The sequence below is a fragment of the Delphinapterus leucas genome, chromosome 4 (assembly GCF_059928025.1).
Source record: "Delphinapterus leucas isolate spDelLeu-1000000601 "Yukka" chromosome 4, BTC_Dleu_Yukka2, whole genome shotgun sequence".
In the NCBI taxonomy this organism is placed as follows: Eukaryota; Metazoa; Chordata; class Mammalia; order Artiodactyla; family Monodontidae; genus Delphinapterus; species Delphinapterus leucas.
The window spans coordinates 89179610-89198739 of record NC_143132.1 but is presented as its reverse complement, the minus strand read 5'-3'; positions in this window follow the sequence as shown (position 1 = coordinate 89198739).

Genomic DNA, 19130 nt, shown 5'->3' with positions numbered 1-19130 from the left:
TGTTTTTTGATGTCTACTAACTTGTCCAAAGACAAGCAGTAGTAGGCACTGAAGTTTTAAAAAATTATGAAAAAGACTGAGTAATTTGAGGACCAGGTTTTCAACATTCCCTGTTGTAGGAAATTCCATTCCTTCTTGGATACCTGAGGATTCCTGGAGAGTGCTTTCATGTCCTGATCATCTCTTGTCACGGTCTCCCTAACCACCCCCCAGCCATACTCTGAAGTGCTGCTCCAGAGTCAGTTCTGTAGATTCTTGTTACTCAGAATATGCCCCACCCTCACCAGTAGGCAGGGGTTTCCTGGTCCCACCTCAGCCTACTGAATCAGAATCTGAAGTTCAGCGAGTTCCCCAGGGATTTGCACCTACATTAAAGTTTGAGAAGCTATGTTCTGGGTCACCTTTTGCCATCTCATAAAGATGTTTTTTCCTTGTCCTTCTTTGTCCCAGGCGTGGACCAGGGGCTTCCTTGTCCCTGTTCATGGGACACGGAACTAAGGGCTTCCAGGGACTAAGGAGGAAAACCAAAGAGTGGATTTAGGACATCTCTACTCCCAAGCTTGGCCAGGCATTTTATAGGGTACTGTAGTGGCTGTCTCCCTCCTTAAACCTTAGTCTAATGCTACATTGTTTTTTTAAATTGAGATATTTACAATGTTATGTTAGTTTCTACTGTACACTGAAGTGAAGTAGGGTTCCTTGTGCTATACAGCAGGTTCTTATTAGTTAATGCTACATTTTTAGGGCCTACTTGCAGCTCAGATTAAAGTCACCTATTTCATATATTTTCCCTTTAAAACCTCAGGGCTCTAAGTCTACTGCCTCTGGTACCCTCAGAGTAGGCCCCAAGTTAACATCATAACCACCTTTGTCCCCAGTCCCTTCTCCTGGGCACTTCAGCTCTCCTGGTTCAACTTTTCCCTCTAGGCCTCGGCCGCCTTTTCACAGGCATAGCCAAAAGTTTCATCCCAGCATTTTCCCAAGCAAAACAGACTTCCTCCAAGGATAAATCATATATCATACTGAAAGGTGGAAACAGCTACAGGAAGATTTAAATGAATATATACGTATATATGTGTGCCTGTATATATCTTGCTACACTTTAAGTAGAAAAGACCTGTAAATCTGTTTTTTTTTTTTTTTTTTTTACAAATTTAGAAAGGAATGCTATTAATTGAATACCAGGTTTTATGGGGGGTATTGTTTCAAAACAATCGTCTTATTCTTTTTATCTCATTGCCTAGTTTCAGTTAAGTTTAGGCCTCCCAATTTATATTTCAGGTGATTACACAAAATTATCTCAGAGTTTCTTAGGAGATAGACATCATTTTCTCATAAAAGAGATTTGAAGGTAAAATTCAGACTTCATTTCTATTGCCTTCGCATCTCTTTTTAGTGGTTCCTTTGTTCAGTTTCTCTTTAGCTAGAATATGAGATATTTGAGGCTGGGCACTGTGTTCTTTCATTGAGTAGTTTTTGGGTTTTTTGTATGTGTCTCATTTTACATTTAATCAGTACAACATGTTTGTGATGTTATTTATTTTAAAGTCAATCAGTCAACAGATATTAATTGCACTCCTGCTGTATGCCAGAGAGTAAGACAGAGTCCTGCCCTTAGGGAGCTTACATTCAATACACAGCCCCACTGCCTCATTTTATATGTAAAGACACTGAAGCTCCAAGAGTTTAAGTGTATTGTCCTTGGTCAGCCAGCTAGTAAGGTCAGAACCAGGACTGAACCTAGTCTGACTTTGAGGGTCATGCCCTCTTTATAATGCAGAATTGAGTTGTACAGACTACAGCTTCTCAGTATATGTTTGTGTAATGAATGGTGGAGAATTTGTTTGGAAGACATGTTTATAAGCTGCTGAGGAGTGGAAATGGAGACCTCAGGGACATATTCAAACAATAAAATATTCTAATAATTAGTTAGGAAAGGCTTCCCCATCCCATCCTTCTGAGAAGAAGAAAAAAAAAGATGAAAAAGAAGACAAAAAGGGAAATAGAGGGGAGAGGAAGGGGAGTCAACAAGGAGGCTCAGGGCAGACTCTAGGTCAGTTCCATGATTTTTAACTCCTGAAGTTTCCAGATGTTTGCTGAAGTATCCAGGAACACTTGGTGTGAGAAAGCCAGGTTCTGAGAAGCCTGAAGGTTATATAATTCCAGAGACCTTCTTTCTGAAAAAGAGCCTAAAGTTACAAATGAAGCAAATAGCAACAGATTCTTAAAAGGGGCCTGCATAAGTGAGAGGTTCTGAAGCTTAAGTATCCTCAGCTCATCAACTTTAAGGTAAATCTACCTATGAGAGGATCTAGTGTATTTATGTGTACGTGTGCAATAGTGAAGGACTCGCAGAATATCTGGGTTTAGGTGGGGCAAAGCAGAAACCATGTACAGCTACTGAATATAGGAACCAGGAGGTGGGGAGAGGAGTTGGCATGAGAACACAGGTCTCATGCATTAGCAGAAATTTGGAGAGGGCTTTGGACCTCCTTACAAAGTTGAATTGGGCATGTGTGTGTCAGAGGTGGGGCGGGGTTAAGTCAATAGTATTTACAGCTCTCAAGAGACCCCTTGCTATCATCAGTTCTTTTTTAAATAAATTAACAGATGAAATACTATTTATTTTCATGCCTTCTATGCTCCAATTAAATTGGAATGCTCATTGTTTTAATAATATGCCCTAATATAATTATACACCTGAACAATTCAGACTAATAACAAGATGCATTATAGGAAAGTCCCCAGTGGAGGTGAGAAAATTATTAGGGAATTTGAACTAACGGGAATGGGGACTGATTCTCAAAGTGAAGACTGGTAATAACTTTTATGGGTAGGAATTTAATGGACTGATCATTGTTAGGTGCCAGATTAATTTATACAGAAAATCTTCTTGAGCACTTAGCTGTGTTCTAGACACTAGCAATAAAAAATATATATATATATGAACAAGACAAAACTTCTTCCCTCAAAGAGAAGACAGACTGGTTAGTGGCTATCTCAGTGTTTTGGGGCAAGGCAGCAGGATAGGATGGAAAAATCACTGTGGTAAGGAGATCCAAAATTCTTTTAGAAATCTTGCCATTAACTAGCAGTTTGAACTTGGCAAAGTCACATTGCAGTGGCTTCTTTCATGGAGTGACAGAGAAGTGAGAAAGGGAGGATGTATCATGATCACTCCTGCAGGAATGTGAATCTTGTGTAGAAGACAGAGGAAGATGAACAATTAATAGACTGTAATTATCATAGGAGCTATTGAAAGTCATCATCTGGAATGTTACCATATATGTGGTACCAACAAGTCAAATAACATGCTGGCAAAGGCTATGTATACTTTGGATAATTGGGACTTGGCTACTTAAATTCATTCGACATTGTAATGGAGATTTAACTAGCTGTTACCCAAGTCTACTTAGTCTTCCTCTTGAGCACACGGCAAAACGAGGTTTCCCACCCTGTCTTGCAGTTAAATGTGCTGATGTGGATGAGTTCTGAGCAATGGAAGTTGTACCCAGAAGGACTTGCTCACAAGAACCTCCCCATGCAATGCTCCATATTCTTTTTGCTACAATGGCAATCTTAAAAGCTTTGTGAGAAAATGAAGGACCTAGGAGGTAGAAGGCATCTGTATCCCTGAATCATGACTTGGAAAGTAAAAATAGATGTCCACTAATCAAGAATACCTATTTGGGACATGTGTGAGAAAGAAATGTCTGTTTCGTTAATAACTAAGATTTTAAGTTTGTTTTTGCAGAGGCTAATTATCTTAATTCAGAGGTCAACAGACTATGGCCCACAGGTCAAATCTATTTTTGCACAGCCCATAAGAATAGTTTAAAATTATTTTTTACAGTTTTTTAAAAAAATGAAGTATAGTTAATTTACAATATTGTGTTAGTTTCAGGTATACCTCTAAGTGAGTCAGTTATTTTTTTCAGATTATATTCCATTATATGTTATTACAAGATATTGAGTATAGTTCCCTGTGCTATATGGTAAATCCTTGTTGCTTATTTATGTTATGTATAGTATTTTGTATCTGTTAATCCCATTCTCCTAATTTGTTCCTCTCTTCCTCTCTCTCCCCTTTGGTAACCATAGTTTGTTTTCTCTGTGAGTCTGTAATTTTAAAGGGTTGTTTTTTTAAAAGGAATACGCAACAGGGACCATATGTGGCCCACAAAGTCTAAAATATTTACTATCTGGCTCTTTATAGAAAAAATTTACCAATCCCTGTTTAACCAATACAGAAATTTCATATGGCAGAGACCTTGGATTCCAGGCAGGTAAAAAGTCTTCTAATTACAAATAACTTTTCATATATAAATATGTATAATATATTGAAAAAAGAACTATAGACTTCCACTTCCAGAAAAAAAAAGAATAACAGGGCCTAATTTTACCTTCTGAACTGAAGCAATTAAAAGAAAAAAAAAGCCTCCAAATGTATAAATGGTTTTCAAGACAACAAATAATCAGGCAATGAAGAACAGTGATCCCTGAAAGATGGGAACAAATGAGGTGAGTTCTGTGATGGCCCTCATTTTACTGCCTGGAGAGAATTGCCACACCTTGTTACAGAGAGGGAGAAGCCAGGAGATGCCTGACAGCCCCTTTGAACAGAGGAGACTGAACTGGGCACCTGAGAGGCCAAGGTGGCTTGCTTTCATAAGAGAACCAGATTGGATGGAACGCTGGGGAGGAGCAGAGTCCCCTCAAGTATGTGGTTGAACACTGATTCACACATGCATGTGAGGAAATCACGTGAGTCTGAGAAAAGAACCACTCAAAAGAATTAAGGGAAATAATTCCTGAAGCTAGTGCAGGCAGAGCTGGGGATAGTTTCTATTCCCAACAGAGTAGAAAACCTCATAATACCTGGGACCTTTAGAGTACTCAGAAGGGGTTTGCCTTAAGAGTAGGGCAAAATACGGGGCTTCCCTGGTGGCACAGTGGTTAAGAATCTGCCTGCCAGTGCAGGGGACACAGGTTCACGCCCTGGTCCGGGAAGATCCCACATGCCACGGAGCGACTAAGTCCGTGTTCCACAACTACTGAGCCTACGCTCTGGAGCCCGCGAGCCACAACTACTGAAGCGCATGCTATTAGACCCCGTGCTCCGCAACAAGAGAAGCCACCGCAATAACAAGCCCACACACAGCAACGAAGAGTAGCCCCCACTCGCTGCAACTAGAGAAAGCCTGCGTGCAGCAACGAAGATCCAACGCAGCCAAAAATAAATAAATAAATTAAAAAAAAAAAAAAAAAGAGTAGGGCAAAATAGTCCTAGAATACCGCTCTGGTTCTACCTCACAGAGTTTAAAGCAAGATCCAAAAGGATTAAACTTTTAACATGTAATTTACCTGCATCCCAGAACAAAACTCAAAATACTTGTAGGAATACAAAATAATCAATTCTAAAAAGCTAAAATTTACAATATCAGGCATTCAATAAAAAAATTACCATGTCAATTAAAAAAAATGAGTTGAGAACTTTGACACTTCATCAGAGAAGATATAGGGATGGTAAGTAACTGTGTGAAAGATGTTCCAATGCACTAGTCATTAGGGAAACGCAAGTTAAAACCACAACAATGTGCTGCTGTATACCTATGAAAATGTCTAAATTTAAAAGGATTGCCTATACTAAGTTTTGGAAAGGATATGGAATAATTGGAACTCTCACATATAGAATAATATAAAGTACTGAATGTAAAATAGTACTACCACTTTTGAAAACGGGGGTTATTACTGGGGTGGCCAAAAAATTCGTTCGGGCTTTTCTGTACCATCTTACTGAAAACCTGAACGAACTTTTTGGCCAAACCAATATAACACTTGCCATATGACCTAGGCCTAAATACCTAGGTATTTACCCAAGAGAAGTAGTAGCTTATATCTGTACAAAGATTTGTACATGAATTTTCATAGTAGCTTTACTTGTAATAACTCCAAACTAGAAACAACCCATCAACAGGATAACAAAAAAATTATAGTAAATCTATATATATTAATTTACTAGGGCTGCCATAACAATACCACAGACCTGGTAGCTAAAACAACAGAAATGTATTTTCTGACAGTCCTGGAAGCTAGAAGTCCAAGAGCAAGGTGTTGGCAGATTTGGTTTCTCTCCTTGGCTTATAGGTGGCTGTCTTCTTGCCTTGTTCTATAACATGGTCTTTCCTCTGTGTGTGCGCATCCCTCTGTATATCCTAATTTCCTTTTCTTATAAGGACACGAATCGTATCGGATCAGGAACCAACCTAAGGACCCCATTTTAAGTTAACTACCTCTTTAAAAGGCCTTTTTCCAAATGCATTCTTAGAGCAATGAAGTAATAGAGGTTAGGCTTCGACATGTGAATTGGGCAGGGAGGGGATGGGGCACAATAAGTCTGTATGCAATAGAACCCTACTTAGCAATGAAAAGAAACAAACTATTGATACATGGCACAACATGGGTTAATCTCAAATAATTATGCTGAGTGAAGTAAATCAGACAAGAAAGAGTACATACAGTGTGACTCCATTTATACAAAATTCTAGGAACTGCAAACTATAGTGACAGAAAGGAGATGATTTATTGTGCTGAGATGTAAGGGGGATTTGGAGAGAAGTAAGAGAGAAGGACTACAGGGTACAGGAAGAAACTTTTGGAGGTTATGGATGGGTTCATTTTCTTATCGTGATGGTTTCATGGTTATACATATGTGTCAAAATGTTTCACATTATACATTTTAATATGTATAGTTCATTGCATTTCCGCTATACCTTAGTAATTTTTTTTTTTTACATAAGGCTATAAACAGGTCATAGCTCCATTTGTAACCTGTGTCAGGCTTAAATTCACATTGCCATTTTACTATAATAATAATACTAATGATAGCTACTAACAGAATGACTTGTTTGCATGTACCATCACTGTTTTAGTTTTTATCTGTTGTCAGCGCCTGCTACTTTGTGCTGCACCCCCTTCTCCTTCCTTCTGGAGAAAGCACCTCCATTCTTCTGGTAATTATTTCTTTCCTTGCTCTAATTTTGGGGATGCAGGAGGAATACCTGCTCCTCTAGACACAGTTGATGGGTGGGCACTTGAATCTAGTTAGGTCACTCACTGGGGTTTTTCTTACTAAAACTGGGATGAGTTAACTCTTTTTAGAGAGAAAAGATGTAGGATGAGGGGTTTTCAGTTGTGGTATCCATGTTTCCTTCCATATAGAGGAAGTCAGTGGGGGAGAGTGGAGTCACCACCTAGAAAAGCAGAAATGAGAGCTAGGGAGAGAATTGGCATTGATTGATGTTCTGGTTTTGGTTCCAGTTGTTCCTGAGAACCAACGATAGGCCTGACCTTTCCCTGTATTTCTTTTTTCCATTTTCCTATGCTTTGTGTGCTAATAATTTCCTCATTTATCAAGTTACTTTAAATTAGGCTTCTGTCATACCAAATACTATTAACAGTTTACTATGTATTTAAGAAGTCTGTTTCTAATTTCTATTTCTTTCAGTGCCTGAGATCTTGGCATAGCCCTGAGTCAATAATTGGTGTAGGTCTTACCAAATCAACAACTTTCCTTTAACATGTATATGAAATACCTACTAAGCCCAAGGTACTGTATTTCATGCTGAAAGACTTTCTTATCAAGAATGCATTTAACCAGCCACTCAAGTTTTGAACAGCTAAGTAATTTTGAGGCGCCCCACTGTAAATACTTTTGTGGCAAAACTCCCACGTGTACATTGCTGAAAATAATAGATGGAGCCCCAAATTGAACTCATTAGAATTATGTGACCACAGGGAAATGAAAAGAATTAAATGATAACTTTTATCTTAGAATCCTTTGGATTCTAAATCAACTGTGGACTAGAAACTGGCTCCTAGACTTTATCTTTTATGGTAATGTACTCCATAATCAAGAGAATGCTTTTTTGGTTCTGAGGAATTTTAATTTAACAAAATACTCTAAATTCAGTCATCTATTTCCCTCTATTGGTGCAAACCAGTGAGAGGTAAAGAAACTGAGCACGTGTTGTAGCTCTTCCTTACAGTGTTTTTGTTTTATTTATTTGTTTTGTTTTTAATTTGCCTTTTGTGTTGCACATTGCAGTTGATGGCTTATTTTTCTGAGTAGTTTAAGGAGTAAAAATAGGTCTTTCCCTGTTACTGGAGGGCCCTTTTTCTACAGTGTGGTGGTGCTTCTTAAGAGTCAAGTGCCAAGTACCCTCTTACCCTTCATACAGGTTGAATAGTCCTGAGGAAAATGTCTTAGGAATGATTAGATCATAGCATAGTAGAGTGCTAAACAAATAATAGGCAGTTAATAAATGTCTATTAAGTGAGAAGTATTCAGAAAATCTATAACTAGTATTCACATACGAAGCTACTTCTGTCTCTAAACTTCTTAAGGTATTCTTTAAACGTTAATAACATAATAAAAAAGTATACACTACTGGAAAAGTTTCAAGTTTTTGGAGTAAACACAAATTTGTGTCTCCACCTTTGCCTGAATAATAGTGCCTGACAAGAACTCTTGTAGCTCGTCAGTCCAGGAGAAGAGCCCAGCATTTTCTATACCAGAGTATCATGTTTGTAACATTTCTCATATTTACCAAACTGTGACCCTTGGGGGGACCTTCATGATGGCGGAGGAGTAAGACATGGAGATCACCTTCCTCCCCTCAAATACATCAAAATTACATCTACATGTGGAGCAACTCCTACAGAACACCTACTGAACGCTGGCAGAAGACCTCAGACTTCCCAAAAGGCAAGAAAATACCCACGAACCTGGGTAAGGCAAAAGAAAAAAGAAAAAAACAGAGACAAAAGAATAGGGACAGGACCTGCACCTCTGGGAGGGAGCTATGAAGGAGGAAAAGTTTCCACACACTAGGAAGCCCCTTCACTGGCAGAGACAGGGGGTGGGTGGGGGGGAATCTTTGGAGCCATGGAGGAGAGCGTAGCAACAGGGGTGCAGAGGGGAAAGTGGAGAGATTCCCGCACAGAGGATCGGTGCCGACCAGCACTCATCAGCCTGAGAGGCTTGTCAGCTCACCCACCAGGACGGGTGGGAGCTGGGAGCTGAGGCTCGGGCTTCAGAGGTCAGATACCAGGGAGAGGACTGGGGCTGGCTGCATGAACACAGCCTAAAGGGGGCTAGTGCGCCACAACTAGCCAGGAGGGAGTCCAGGAAAAGCTCTGGACCTGCCTGAGAGGCAACTGTTTCGGGGTGTGCAAGGAGAGGGGATTCAGAGCACCGCCTAAACGAGCTCCAGAGATGGGCGCAAGCCACGGCTATCAGCGCAGACACCAGAGACGGGCATGAAACGCTAAGGCTGCTGCTGCAGCCACCAAGAGGCCTGTGTGCAAGCACAGGTCACTATCCACACCTCCCCTCCCCGGACCCTGTGCAGCCTGCCACTGCCAGGGTCCCGTGATCCAGGGACAACTTCCCCGGGAGAAGGCGCGGTGCGCCTCAGGCTGGTGCAACGTCATGCTGGCCTCTGCAGCCACAGGCTTGCCCCGCATTCCACTTATAACTACCGTACCCCTCCCTCCCCCCTGGCCTGAGTGAACAGGAGCCCCCTAATCAGCCACTGCTTTAACCCTGTCTTCTCTGGGTGGGGAACAGATGCGTGAGGCAGGCCTACACGCAGAGGTGGGGCCAAAACCAAAGCTGAACCCCAGGAACTGTGCGAACAAAGAAGAGAAAGGGAAATCTCTCCGTGCAGCCTCCGGAGCAGCAGATTAAATCCCCACAATCAACTTGAGATACCCTGCATCTGTGGGTACCTGAATAGACAACAAATCAATCCAAAATTGAGGTGGTTGACCCTGGGAGCAACTGTAGACTAGGGGTTTACTGTCCACGACTGATTTGTTTCTGAATTTTATGTTTATCTTAGTCTAGTTTTTAGCACTTGTTATCATTGGTGGATTTGTTTATTTGTTTGGTTGCTCTCTTCTTTATTATTATTTTTTATTTTAATAATTAAAAAAATTTATTATTATTTAAAAAAAATTTTTTTCCTTTCCTTTTTTCTCTCTGAGCCATGTGGCTGACAAGCGCTTGGTGCTCCGGCCTGGTGTCAGGTCTGAGCTTCTGAGGCAGGAGAGCTGAGTTCAGGACATTGGACCACAAGAGACCTCCCGACCCCATGTAATATCAATTGGCAAGCACTCTCCCAGAGATCTCTGTCTCAAATCTAAGGCCCAGCTCTACCTGACCTCCAGCAAGCTCTAGTGCTGGACACCCCATGCCAAACAACTAGCAAGACAGGAACACAGTGCCACCCATTAGCAGCGAGGCTGCCTAAAATCATAATAAGGTCACAGACACCACAAAACACACCACCAGATGCAGCCATGCCCACCAGAAAGACAAAATCCAGCCCCACCCACCAGAACACAAGCACCAGTCCCCTCAACCAGGAAACCTGCACAAGCCACGGAACCAACCACAACCACTAGGGGCAGACACCAAAAACAATGGGAACTATGAACCTGCAGCCTGCGAGAAGGAGACCCCAAACACAATAAGTTAAACAAAATAGAAGGCAGGAAAATATGCAGCAGATCAAGGAGCAAAGTAAAAACCCACCAGACCAAACAAATGAAGAGGAAATAGGCAGTCTACCTGAAAAAGAATTCTGAGTAATGATAGTAAAGATGATCAAAAATCTTGGAAATAGAATGAAGAAAATACAAGAAACGTTTAACAAGGACCTAGAAAAACTAAAGAGCAAACAAAAATGAGGAAAATGAAATTTAAAACTCTTTAGAAGGAATCAGTAGCAAAATAACTGAGGCAGAAGAATGGATAAGTGACCTGAAAGATAAAATAGTGGAAAAAACTACCACAGAGCAGAATAAAGAAAAAAGAATGAAAAGAATTGAAGATAGTCTCAGAGACCTCTGGGACAACATTAAAAGCACCAACATTCGAATTATAGGGATCCCTGCAGAAGAAGAGAAAAAGAAACGGTCTGAGAAAATATTTGAAGAGATTATAGTTGAAACTTCCCTGACATGGGAAAGGAAATAGTCATTCAAGTCCAGGAAGCACAGAGAGTCCCACACAGGATAAATCCAAGGAGAAACACACAAAGACACATATTAATCAAACTAACAAAAATTAAATACAAAGAAAAAATATTAAAAGCAGCAAGGGAAAAGCAACAAATAACATACAAGGGAATCCCCATAAGGTTAACAGTTGATCTTTCAGCAGAAACTCGGCAAACCACAATGGAGTGGCAGGACATATTTAAATGATGAAACGGAAAAATCTACAACCAAGATTACTCTACTCAGCAAAGATCTCATTCAGATTCGATGGAGAAATTAAAACCTTTACAGACAAGCAAAAGTTAAGAGAATTCAGCACCACCAAACCAGCTTTACAACAAATGCTAAAGGAACTTCTCTAGGCAGAAAATACAGGAGAAGGAAAAGACCTACAGTAACAAACCCAAAACAATTAAGAAAATGGTAATAGGAACACACATATTGATAATTACCTTAAATGTAAATAGATTAAATGCTCCAACCAAAAGACATAGACTGGCTGAATGGATACAAAAACAAGACCCATATGTATGCTGCCGACAACAGACCCACTTCAGACTTAGAGACACATACAGACTGAAAGTAAGGGGATGGAAAAAGATATTCCATGCAAATGGAAATCAAAAAGCTGGAGTAGCAATTCTCATATCAGACAAAATAGACTTTAAAGACTATTACAAGAGACAAAGAAGGAAGCTATATAATAATCAGGGGATCAATCCATGAAGAAGATATAACAATTGTAAATATTTATGCACCCAACATAGGAGCACCTCAAATACATAAGGCTAACAGCCATAAAAGGGGAAATCGATAGTAACACAATAATAGTAGGGAACTCTAACACTCCACTTTCACCAATGGATAGATCATCCAAAATGAAAATAAATAAGGAAATACAAGATTTAAATGACACATTAAACAAGATGGACTTAATTGATTTTTAAACGACATTCCATCTAAAAACAGCAGAATACACTTTCTTCTCAAGTGCTCATAGAACATTCTCCAGGATAGATTATATCTTGGGTCACAAATCAAGACTTGATAAATTTAACAAAATTGAAATCGTATCAAGTATCTTTTCCAACCACAACACTATGAGACTAGATATTAATTCCATGAAAAAGCTGTAAAAAATACAAACACATGGAGGCTAAATAATACGCTACTGAATAACCAAGAGACCACTGAAGAAGTCAAAGAGGAAATCAAAAGATACTTAGAAACAAATGACAATGAAAACATGATGACCCAAAACCTATGGGATGCAGCAAAAAGCAGTCCTAAGAGGAAAGTTTATAGCAATAAAATCTTACCTCAAGAAGCAAGAAACATCTCAAATAAACAATCTAACCTTACACCTAAAGCAATTAGAGAAAGAAGGAAAAAAACCCCTCAAAGTTAGCAGAAGGAAAGAAATCATAAAGATCAGATCAGAAATAAATGAAAAAGAAATGACGGAAACAATAGCAAAGATCAATAAAACAAAAGCTGGTTCTTTGGGAAGATAAACAAAATTGATAAAACATTAGCCAGACTCATCAAGAAAATAAGGAAGAAGACTCAAATCACCAGAATTAGAAATGAAAAAGGAGAAGTAACAACTGACACTGCAGAAATACAAAGGCTCATGAAAGATTACTACAAGCAACTATATGCCAATAAAATGGACAACCTGGAAGAAATGGACAAAGTCTTAGAAAAGCACAACCTTCCGAGACTGAACCAGGAAGAAATAGACAATATAAACAGACCAATCACAAGCACTGAAATTGAAACTGTTTTAAAAATCTTCCAACAAACAAAAGCCCATGGTCAGACGGCTTCCTAGGCGACTTCTATCAAACATTTAGAGAAGCGCTAACACCTAAGCTCCTCACACTCTTCCAAAATATAGCAGAGGGAGGAACACTCCCAAACTCATTCTACGAGGCCACCATCACCGTGATTCCAAAACCAGACAAAGATGTCACAAAGAAAGAAAACTACAGGCCAATATCACTGATGAACATAGATGCAAAAATCCTCAACAAAACACTAGCAAACAGAATCCAACAGCACACTAAAAGGATCATAAACCATGATCAATGGGGTTTATCCCAGGAATGCAAGCATTCTTCAATATACACAAATCTATCAATGTGGCACACCATATTAACAAATTGAAGGAGAAAAACCATATGATAATCTCAACAGATGCAGAAAAATCTTTCAACAAAATTCAACACCCATTTATGATAAAAAGTCTTCCAGAAAGTAGGCATAGAGGGAACCTACCTCAACCTAATAAAGGGCATATATGACAAACCCACAGCCAACCTCATTCTCAATGGTGAAAAACTGAAACCATTTCCTCTAAGATCAGGAAAAAGACAAGGTTGCCCACTCTCACTGCTGTTATTCAACATAGTTTTGGAAGTTTTAGCCACAGCAATCAGAGAAGAAAAAGAAAAGGATTATAAATTGGAAAAGAAGTAAAACTGTCACCGTTTGCCGATGACATGATACTATACATAGAGAATCCTAAAGATGCTACCAGAAAACTACTAGAGCTAATCAATGAATTTGGTAAAGTAGCAGGATAAAAAATTAATGCACACAAATCTCTTGGATTCCTATGTACTAATGACAAAAAATCTGAAAGAGAATTTAAGGAAACACTCCCTTTTACCACTGCAACAAAAAGAATAAAATACCTAGGAATAAACCTACCTAAGGAGACAAAAGACCTGTATGCAGAAAACTATAAGACACTGATGAAAGAAATTAAAGACGATACAAACAGATGGAGAGATATACCATGTTCTCGGATGGAAGAATCAACATTGTGAAAATGACTATACTACCCAAAGCAATCTACAGATTCATTGCAATCCCTATCAAAGTACCAATGGCATTTTTCACAGAACTGGAACAAAAAATTTCACAATTTGCGTGGAAACACAAAAGACCCCAAATAGCCAAAGCAATCTTGAGAATGAAAAATGGAGCTGGAGGAATCAGGCTACCAGACTTCAGACAATACTATAAACCTGCCGTAATCCAGACAGTATGGTACTGGCTCAAAAACAGAAATATAACTCAAGGGAATAGGATAGAAAGCCCAGTGATAAACCCATGCACATATGGTAACTTTTTCTTTGATAAAGGCAAGAATATACAATGGAGAAAAGACAGTGTCTTCAATAAGTGGTGCTGGGAAAACTGGACAGCTACATGTAAAAGAATGAAATTAGAACACTCCCTAACACCAGACACAAAAATAAACTCAAAATGGATTAAAGACCTAAAAGCCAGTCACTATCAAACTCTTAGAAGAACACACAGGCAGAACACTCTATGACATAAATCACAGCAAGATCCTTTTTGACCCACTTCCTAGAGAAATGGAAATAAAAACAAAAATAAACAAATGGGACCTAATGAAACTTAAAAGCTTTTGCACAGCAAAGGAAACCATAAACAAGATGAAAAGACAGCCCTCAGAATGGAAGAAAATATTTGCAAATGAAGCAACTGACAAAAGGATTTATCTCCAAACTATACAAGCAGCTCATGCAGCTCAATATCAAAAAAACAAACAACCCAATCCAAAAATGAGCAGAAGACCTAAGTAGACATTTCTACTAAGAAGACATACAGATTGCCAACAAACATGTGAAAGGATGCTCAACATCACTAATCGTTAGAGAAATGCAAATCAAAACTATAATGAGGTATCACCTCACACCAGTCACAATGGCCATCATCAAAAAATCTACAAACAATAAATGCTGGAGAGGGTGTGGAGAAAAGGGAACCCTCTTGCACTGTTGGTGGGAATGTAAATTGATACAGCCACTATGGAGAAGAGTGTGTAGGTTCCTTAAAAATCTAAAAATAGAACTACCATATGACCCAGCAATCCCACTACTGGGCATATACCCTGAGGAAACCATAATTCAGAGTCATGTACCACAATGTCCATTGCAGCACTATTTACAATAGCCAGGACGTTGAAGCAACCTAAGTGTCCATTGACAGATGAATGGATAAAGAAGATGTGGCACATATATACAATGGAATATTACTCAGCCATAAAAACAAATGAAATTGAGTTTTTTGTAGTGAGGTAGATGGACCTGGAGTCTGTCATACAGAGTGAAGTAAGTCAGAAAGAGAAAAACAAATATTTTATGCTAACACATATATATGGAATCTAAAAAAAATGAAAAAGTTTCTGATGAACCTAGGGGCAGGACAGCAATAAAGACGCAGACATAGAGAATGGACTTGTGGACAGGCAGAAGGGAATGGCAAGCTGGGGTGAAGTGAGAGAGTAGCTTTGACATATATACACTACCAAATCTAAAATAGATAGCTAGTGGGAAGCAGCTGCATCGCACAGGGAGATCAGCTCTGTGCTTTGTGACCACCTAGGGGGGTGGGATAGGGAGGGTGGGAGGGAATTGCAAGAGGGAGGTGATAGGGAGATATATGTATACATATAGTTGATTCACTTTGTTATACAGCAGAAACTAATGCAACATTGTAAAGCAATTATACCCCAATAAAGAGGTTAAGAAAAACCCCCAAACTGTGACCCTTACCTCACCCAAGCCTCTTTGGTATTATTAGAATACCTTACTTTTCTATCTCTCTTCAGTGAGAATCTAGCTGTGATTAATAAATACCTTTTTTCCCCTTAACTCACCATTTTTTTTGTATTATACAAGTAATACTTTTGTCACTGTATAAATGTGAAGAAATGAACTAAAAAAAGAAATCACTCTTCATTTCCCTGCCCAGGGATGTCTGTTGTTAACCTATTGGCAAGTTAATAACATCCTATTATTTCTTTTTCTTTCCCTTATCTTTTTCTTTCTCTCTCTCTTACACACACACACACACACACACACACACACATATAATATGTGCCTTATTGTTTTAAACTGCAGTAGAATTGTACTCTTCATCCCATATCACGAAAAGTTTCAATGTCAACAAAAACACACACAGCATCACTTTTAATGACAGTACAGGATTTTTCTCGTACAGTCATGCATCAGTGTAGCTTTAGATATACTTAAAATATTAGTGAGATGAGGTATGGTTTTCAGAATGCCAGCTAGTCCTTCTTTCTCAGACTTGGCTATATCACAAGTCTCACTCTCTCCATTTCCACCTAGAAAGCAAGACACTCTAAATTTACCAGAACATTACACAGGGATGGTGTGTGGGATTAATAAATACTTGAGACGATTACTTAGGAGGTAAAAATTTAAGGATTGGCCTGAGACAAAATTGCAAAATAGGAGATACTGATTTTCAGACTCAACTTTCCCATCTGTAATACGGCGTTAATATCATAGGAGCATAGAGGACAAACATTAGATAATGAATGAGAAAGAATCAACCACTGAGACTGACATCTAAAAAGGTGTCAGCAAATAGTACTGTCCCATTCCTACCTTCCTGCTCTGAATTTTTCTTTTCTCTCCTCCTTGCTTTGTCAGTTGTTTTCTCTTTTTCCTCTGATCCCCAGGGATATTGTGTTCTCTATCTTTCCTGTTAAAAGCCCAGCCTTCAGACTCTTCCTTCAATGCTACATATGTCAGTAATTATTAGGTGCTTAAAGAACAGGTAGTGGGTGGAGTTCTAAGTGGAATTTCAGATGTTTGCCATTGGGCTGGGTGAGATTTACCCCTGGTCGGTGGGGATTCATTTACCGCGCTTACCATGCATGAGTCTACTATGATAACCAGTAATAACAAGGTTGATATTCAAAATATTTAACCAACTGGTTCTTCCTCATCAGCCTGGATGTTGACAGAAAACAAATGGTTTGGCTAGACTGTACTGGATGTATGTTGACCTTGGTAAATCATTTTACAGACGCTTGAGTTCTTCACTCTGTTACCTGGGCTATGCACCTTTGTGGTAGCAGCTGTGGGGTGGTGGAAAGAATGTGGGATTTGAAAACAAGACTTCTATTCAAATCCTGGATCTGTCATTTCCTAGCTGTGTAATTTTGGCCTCAGTTTTCTCATTTCTAAAGCAGAATTATAATATCTACTTTCCAGGGTTGGTTTGTTTGTCTTTGGTGAGGCTCAAAAGAGATTTTTCTATGGGAATGTTTCATAAGGAGAGAAATTAGTTGTTCAGGAGTTCTAGTTCTCTGTATATGACAAAGATAGCACCAACAATGCACCCAAACTACAACTAGGAAACATTCCAGATTTAGTTTAAAATATTCCATATTTCAAGTCTTAGTGAGATGTATATTTCTGGATGTTTGAGGCTCTTTCTCAACTATGAAATAAGGGTTTGTCCTCAATTATTGTTAATGTTCCGTCCAACCCTTCAAACCTTTGCTGTCAGGAGCCAGGGTTTTTTATTAGGCAATTTATTTGGAGGGGTGTGTGTCTTCTCTGCCAGGCTGGCCAGACTCATTTTAACTGAGTACAGCTGCTTCAAGGCCAGGCTTAAATGATTCTGGTCCAAATCCATGAATGGTCCAGAAAATGAGAGATGCAGACAAAAGGTTTCAGGTTTCTCAATCAAAGTTTCCTGTGGCCAGACCAGCTATTGTGTACTGCTTTCCCAGCTGACTCAACCCTGACCTGTCATGCTGTGCCTGATATTTATATTTCTGGAAATGGTTAGCCGCATTACTAGGTAATAAGGTTGCAAATTCCAAGTCTCCCCTGTAATTCAGGTCAGATGTTGTCCTGGGAGTGGGTGGGAAGGCAGAGAGGCCAAAACTGAGGTTGCTATGCTTGAGGGCAGATGATGAGATCATGCCTGGCTGGCTGCAGTATTCTGCAGTAGTTATTTGTACTTTGGGGAAGGACCTACTGAGCTCTTAGCTCAAGTTTTCTTGTTCATGATTTAGATTTATGTCGCACTTGAAGATTTTCAATTTTTAGTACTTCATATTTAATGGAATTTGCCTTTAAGAAATAGAATATTAGTATGGAAAGAGAACCAAGGGGTTAAATAATCCAACCACTCTTTAGAAATGAGGGAAGACACATGGAGAAAACATCCTTGACCTGCTCAGGGCCACAGAGCTGCTAAGTGGAAGAGTCACGTCTAAAGGGCCCAGTTCCTGATTCCAAGTTGACTGCTTGGTTCAAAATCACTTTTCCATCCTGCTTCCTATTGGCGTGGTTTGTCCTTGGACACCCCTGATGTTCTCAGTTGGCCTTATCCATCTGTTTGCTCTAAATGAGCACTGTTGTTCCCAACGTACACATCCTGGGACATGATCCACATACAGGGACCTAAAAGTGCTCAGGGTGTGGCAAAACTAGCAAACAAAACACAAAAAACAAACCCTGGGAAGGAGGGGAAGGGCAGAGGAATAAAAGGGACCAGAGGGTAGGGTGCTGAAGGTGACAGAATCCACACTGACGCAGGTGCAGATTCAGTGGCTAAGGCAAGACAGCCATGTATTTTAAGTCCTCCCTTGGGGTGCAAGTGTCGTGTCCCGGCTGCCTGTCTCCTTTGCTTCTCACATACTGGCACCTGGAGGGGGAGGGTTTGTCAGTCGAAAGGCACCACCAGCACTTCCCCTCAGGCCTTTCAGACTGCCAGGAACTGACTTGTAATTGCTGGAGCCAGCTAGTCAGCTTCAAGTTCCTGATGTCTGGTAATGGGTAGGAACAAAGGGTAGGAGGCTAAGTAGGGAACAGGATAGCGCTGTGGCTGGAAAGTGAAACGGCATGAGCAGTGGCTCCAGCAGGAAGACGCAGAGACACACACTCAGATGATGCATGTCCTGACATGTCCCACACTCTCATCAGTACACTCACACCTGCGGCAGTAGGAGGAGGGGAGAGCCCACAAAGCCGTGTTATTGCCGTGCATTCCACTGCCTTGGAGGTCCACGACCCTGCTGCAGAAGAGCTCGAAGTCTAGAGGAGGGAGCCCCGGGTGGCCTGGCGGGGTTCCCAAGTCTCCCAACATGGGAATCACCTGTGCTTCTTATTCAACGTGCAGTTTCTGCCGTTTCCCAGGTCCCAGGGGAGACTGATGGGGCTTGGGTGTCTCCTTGAGCAAGTTATTAAAGTGATTCT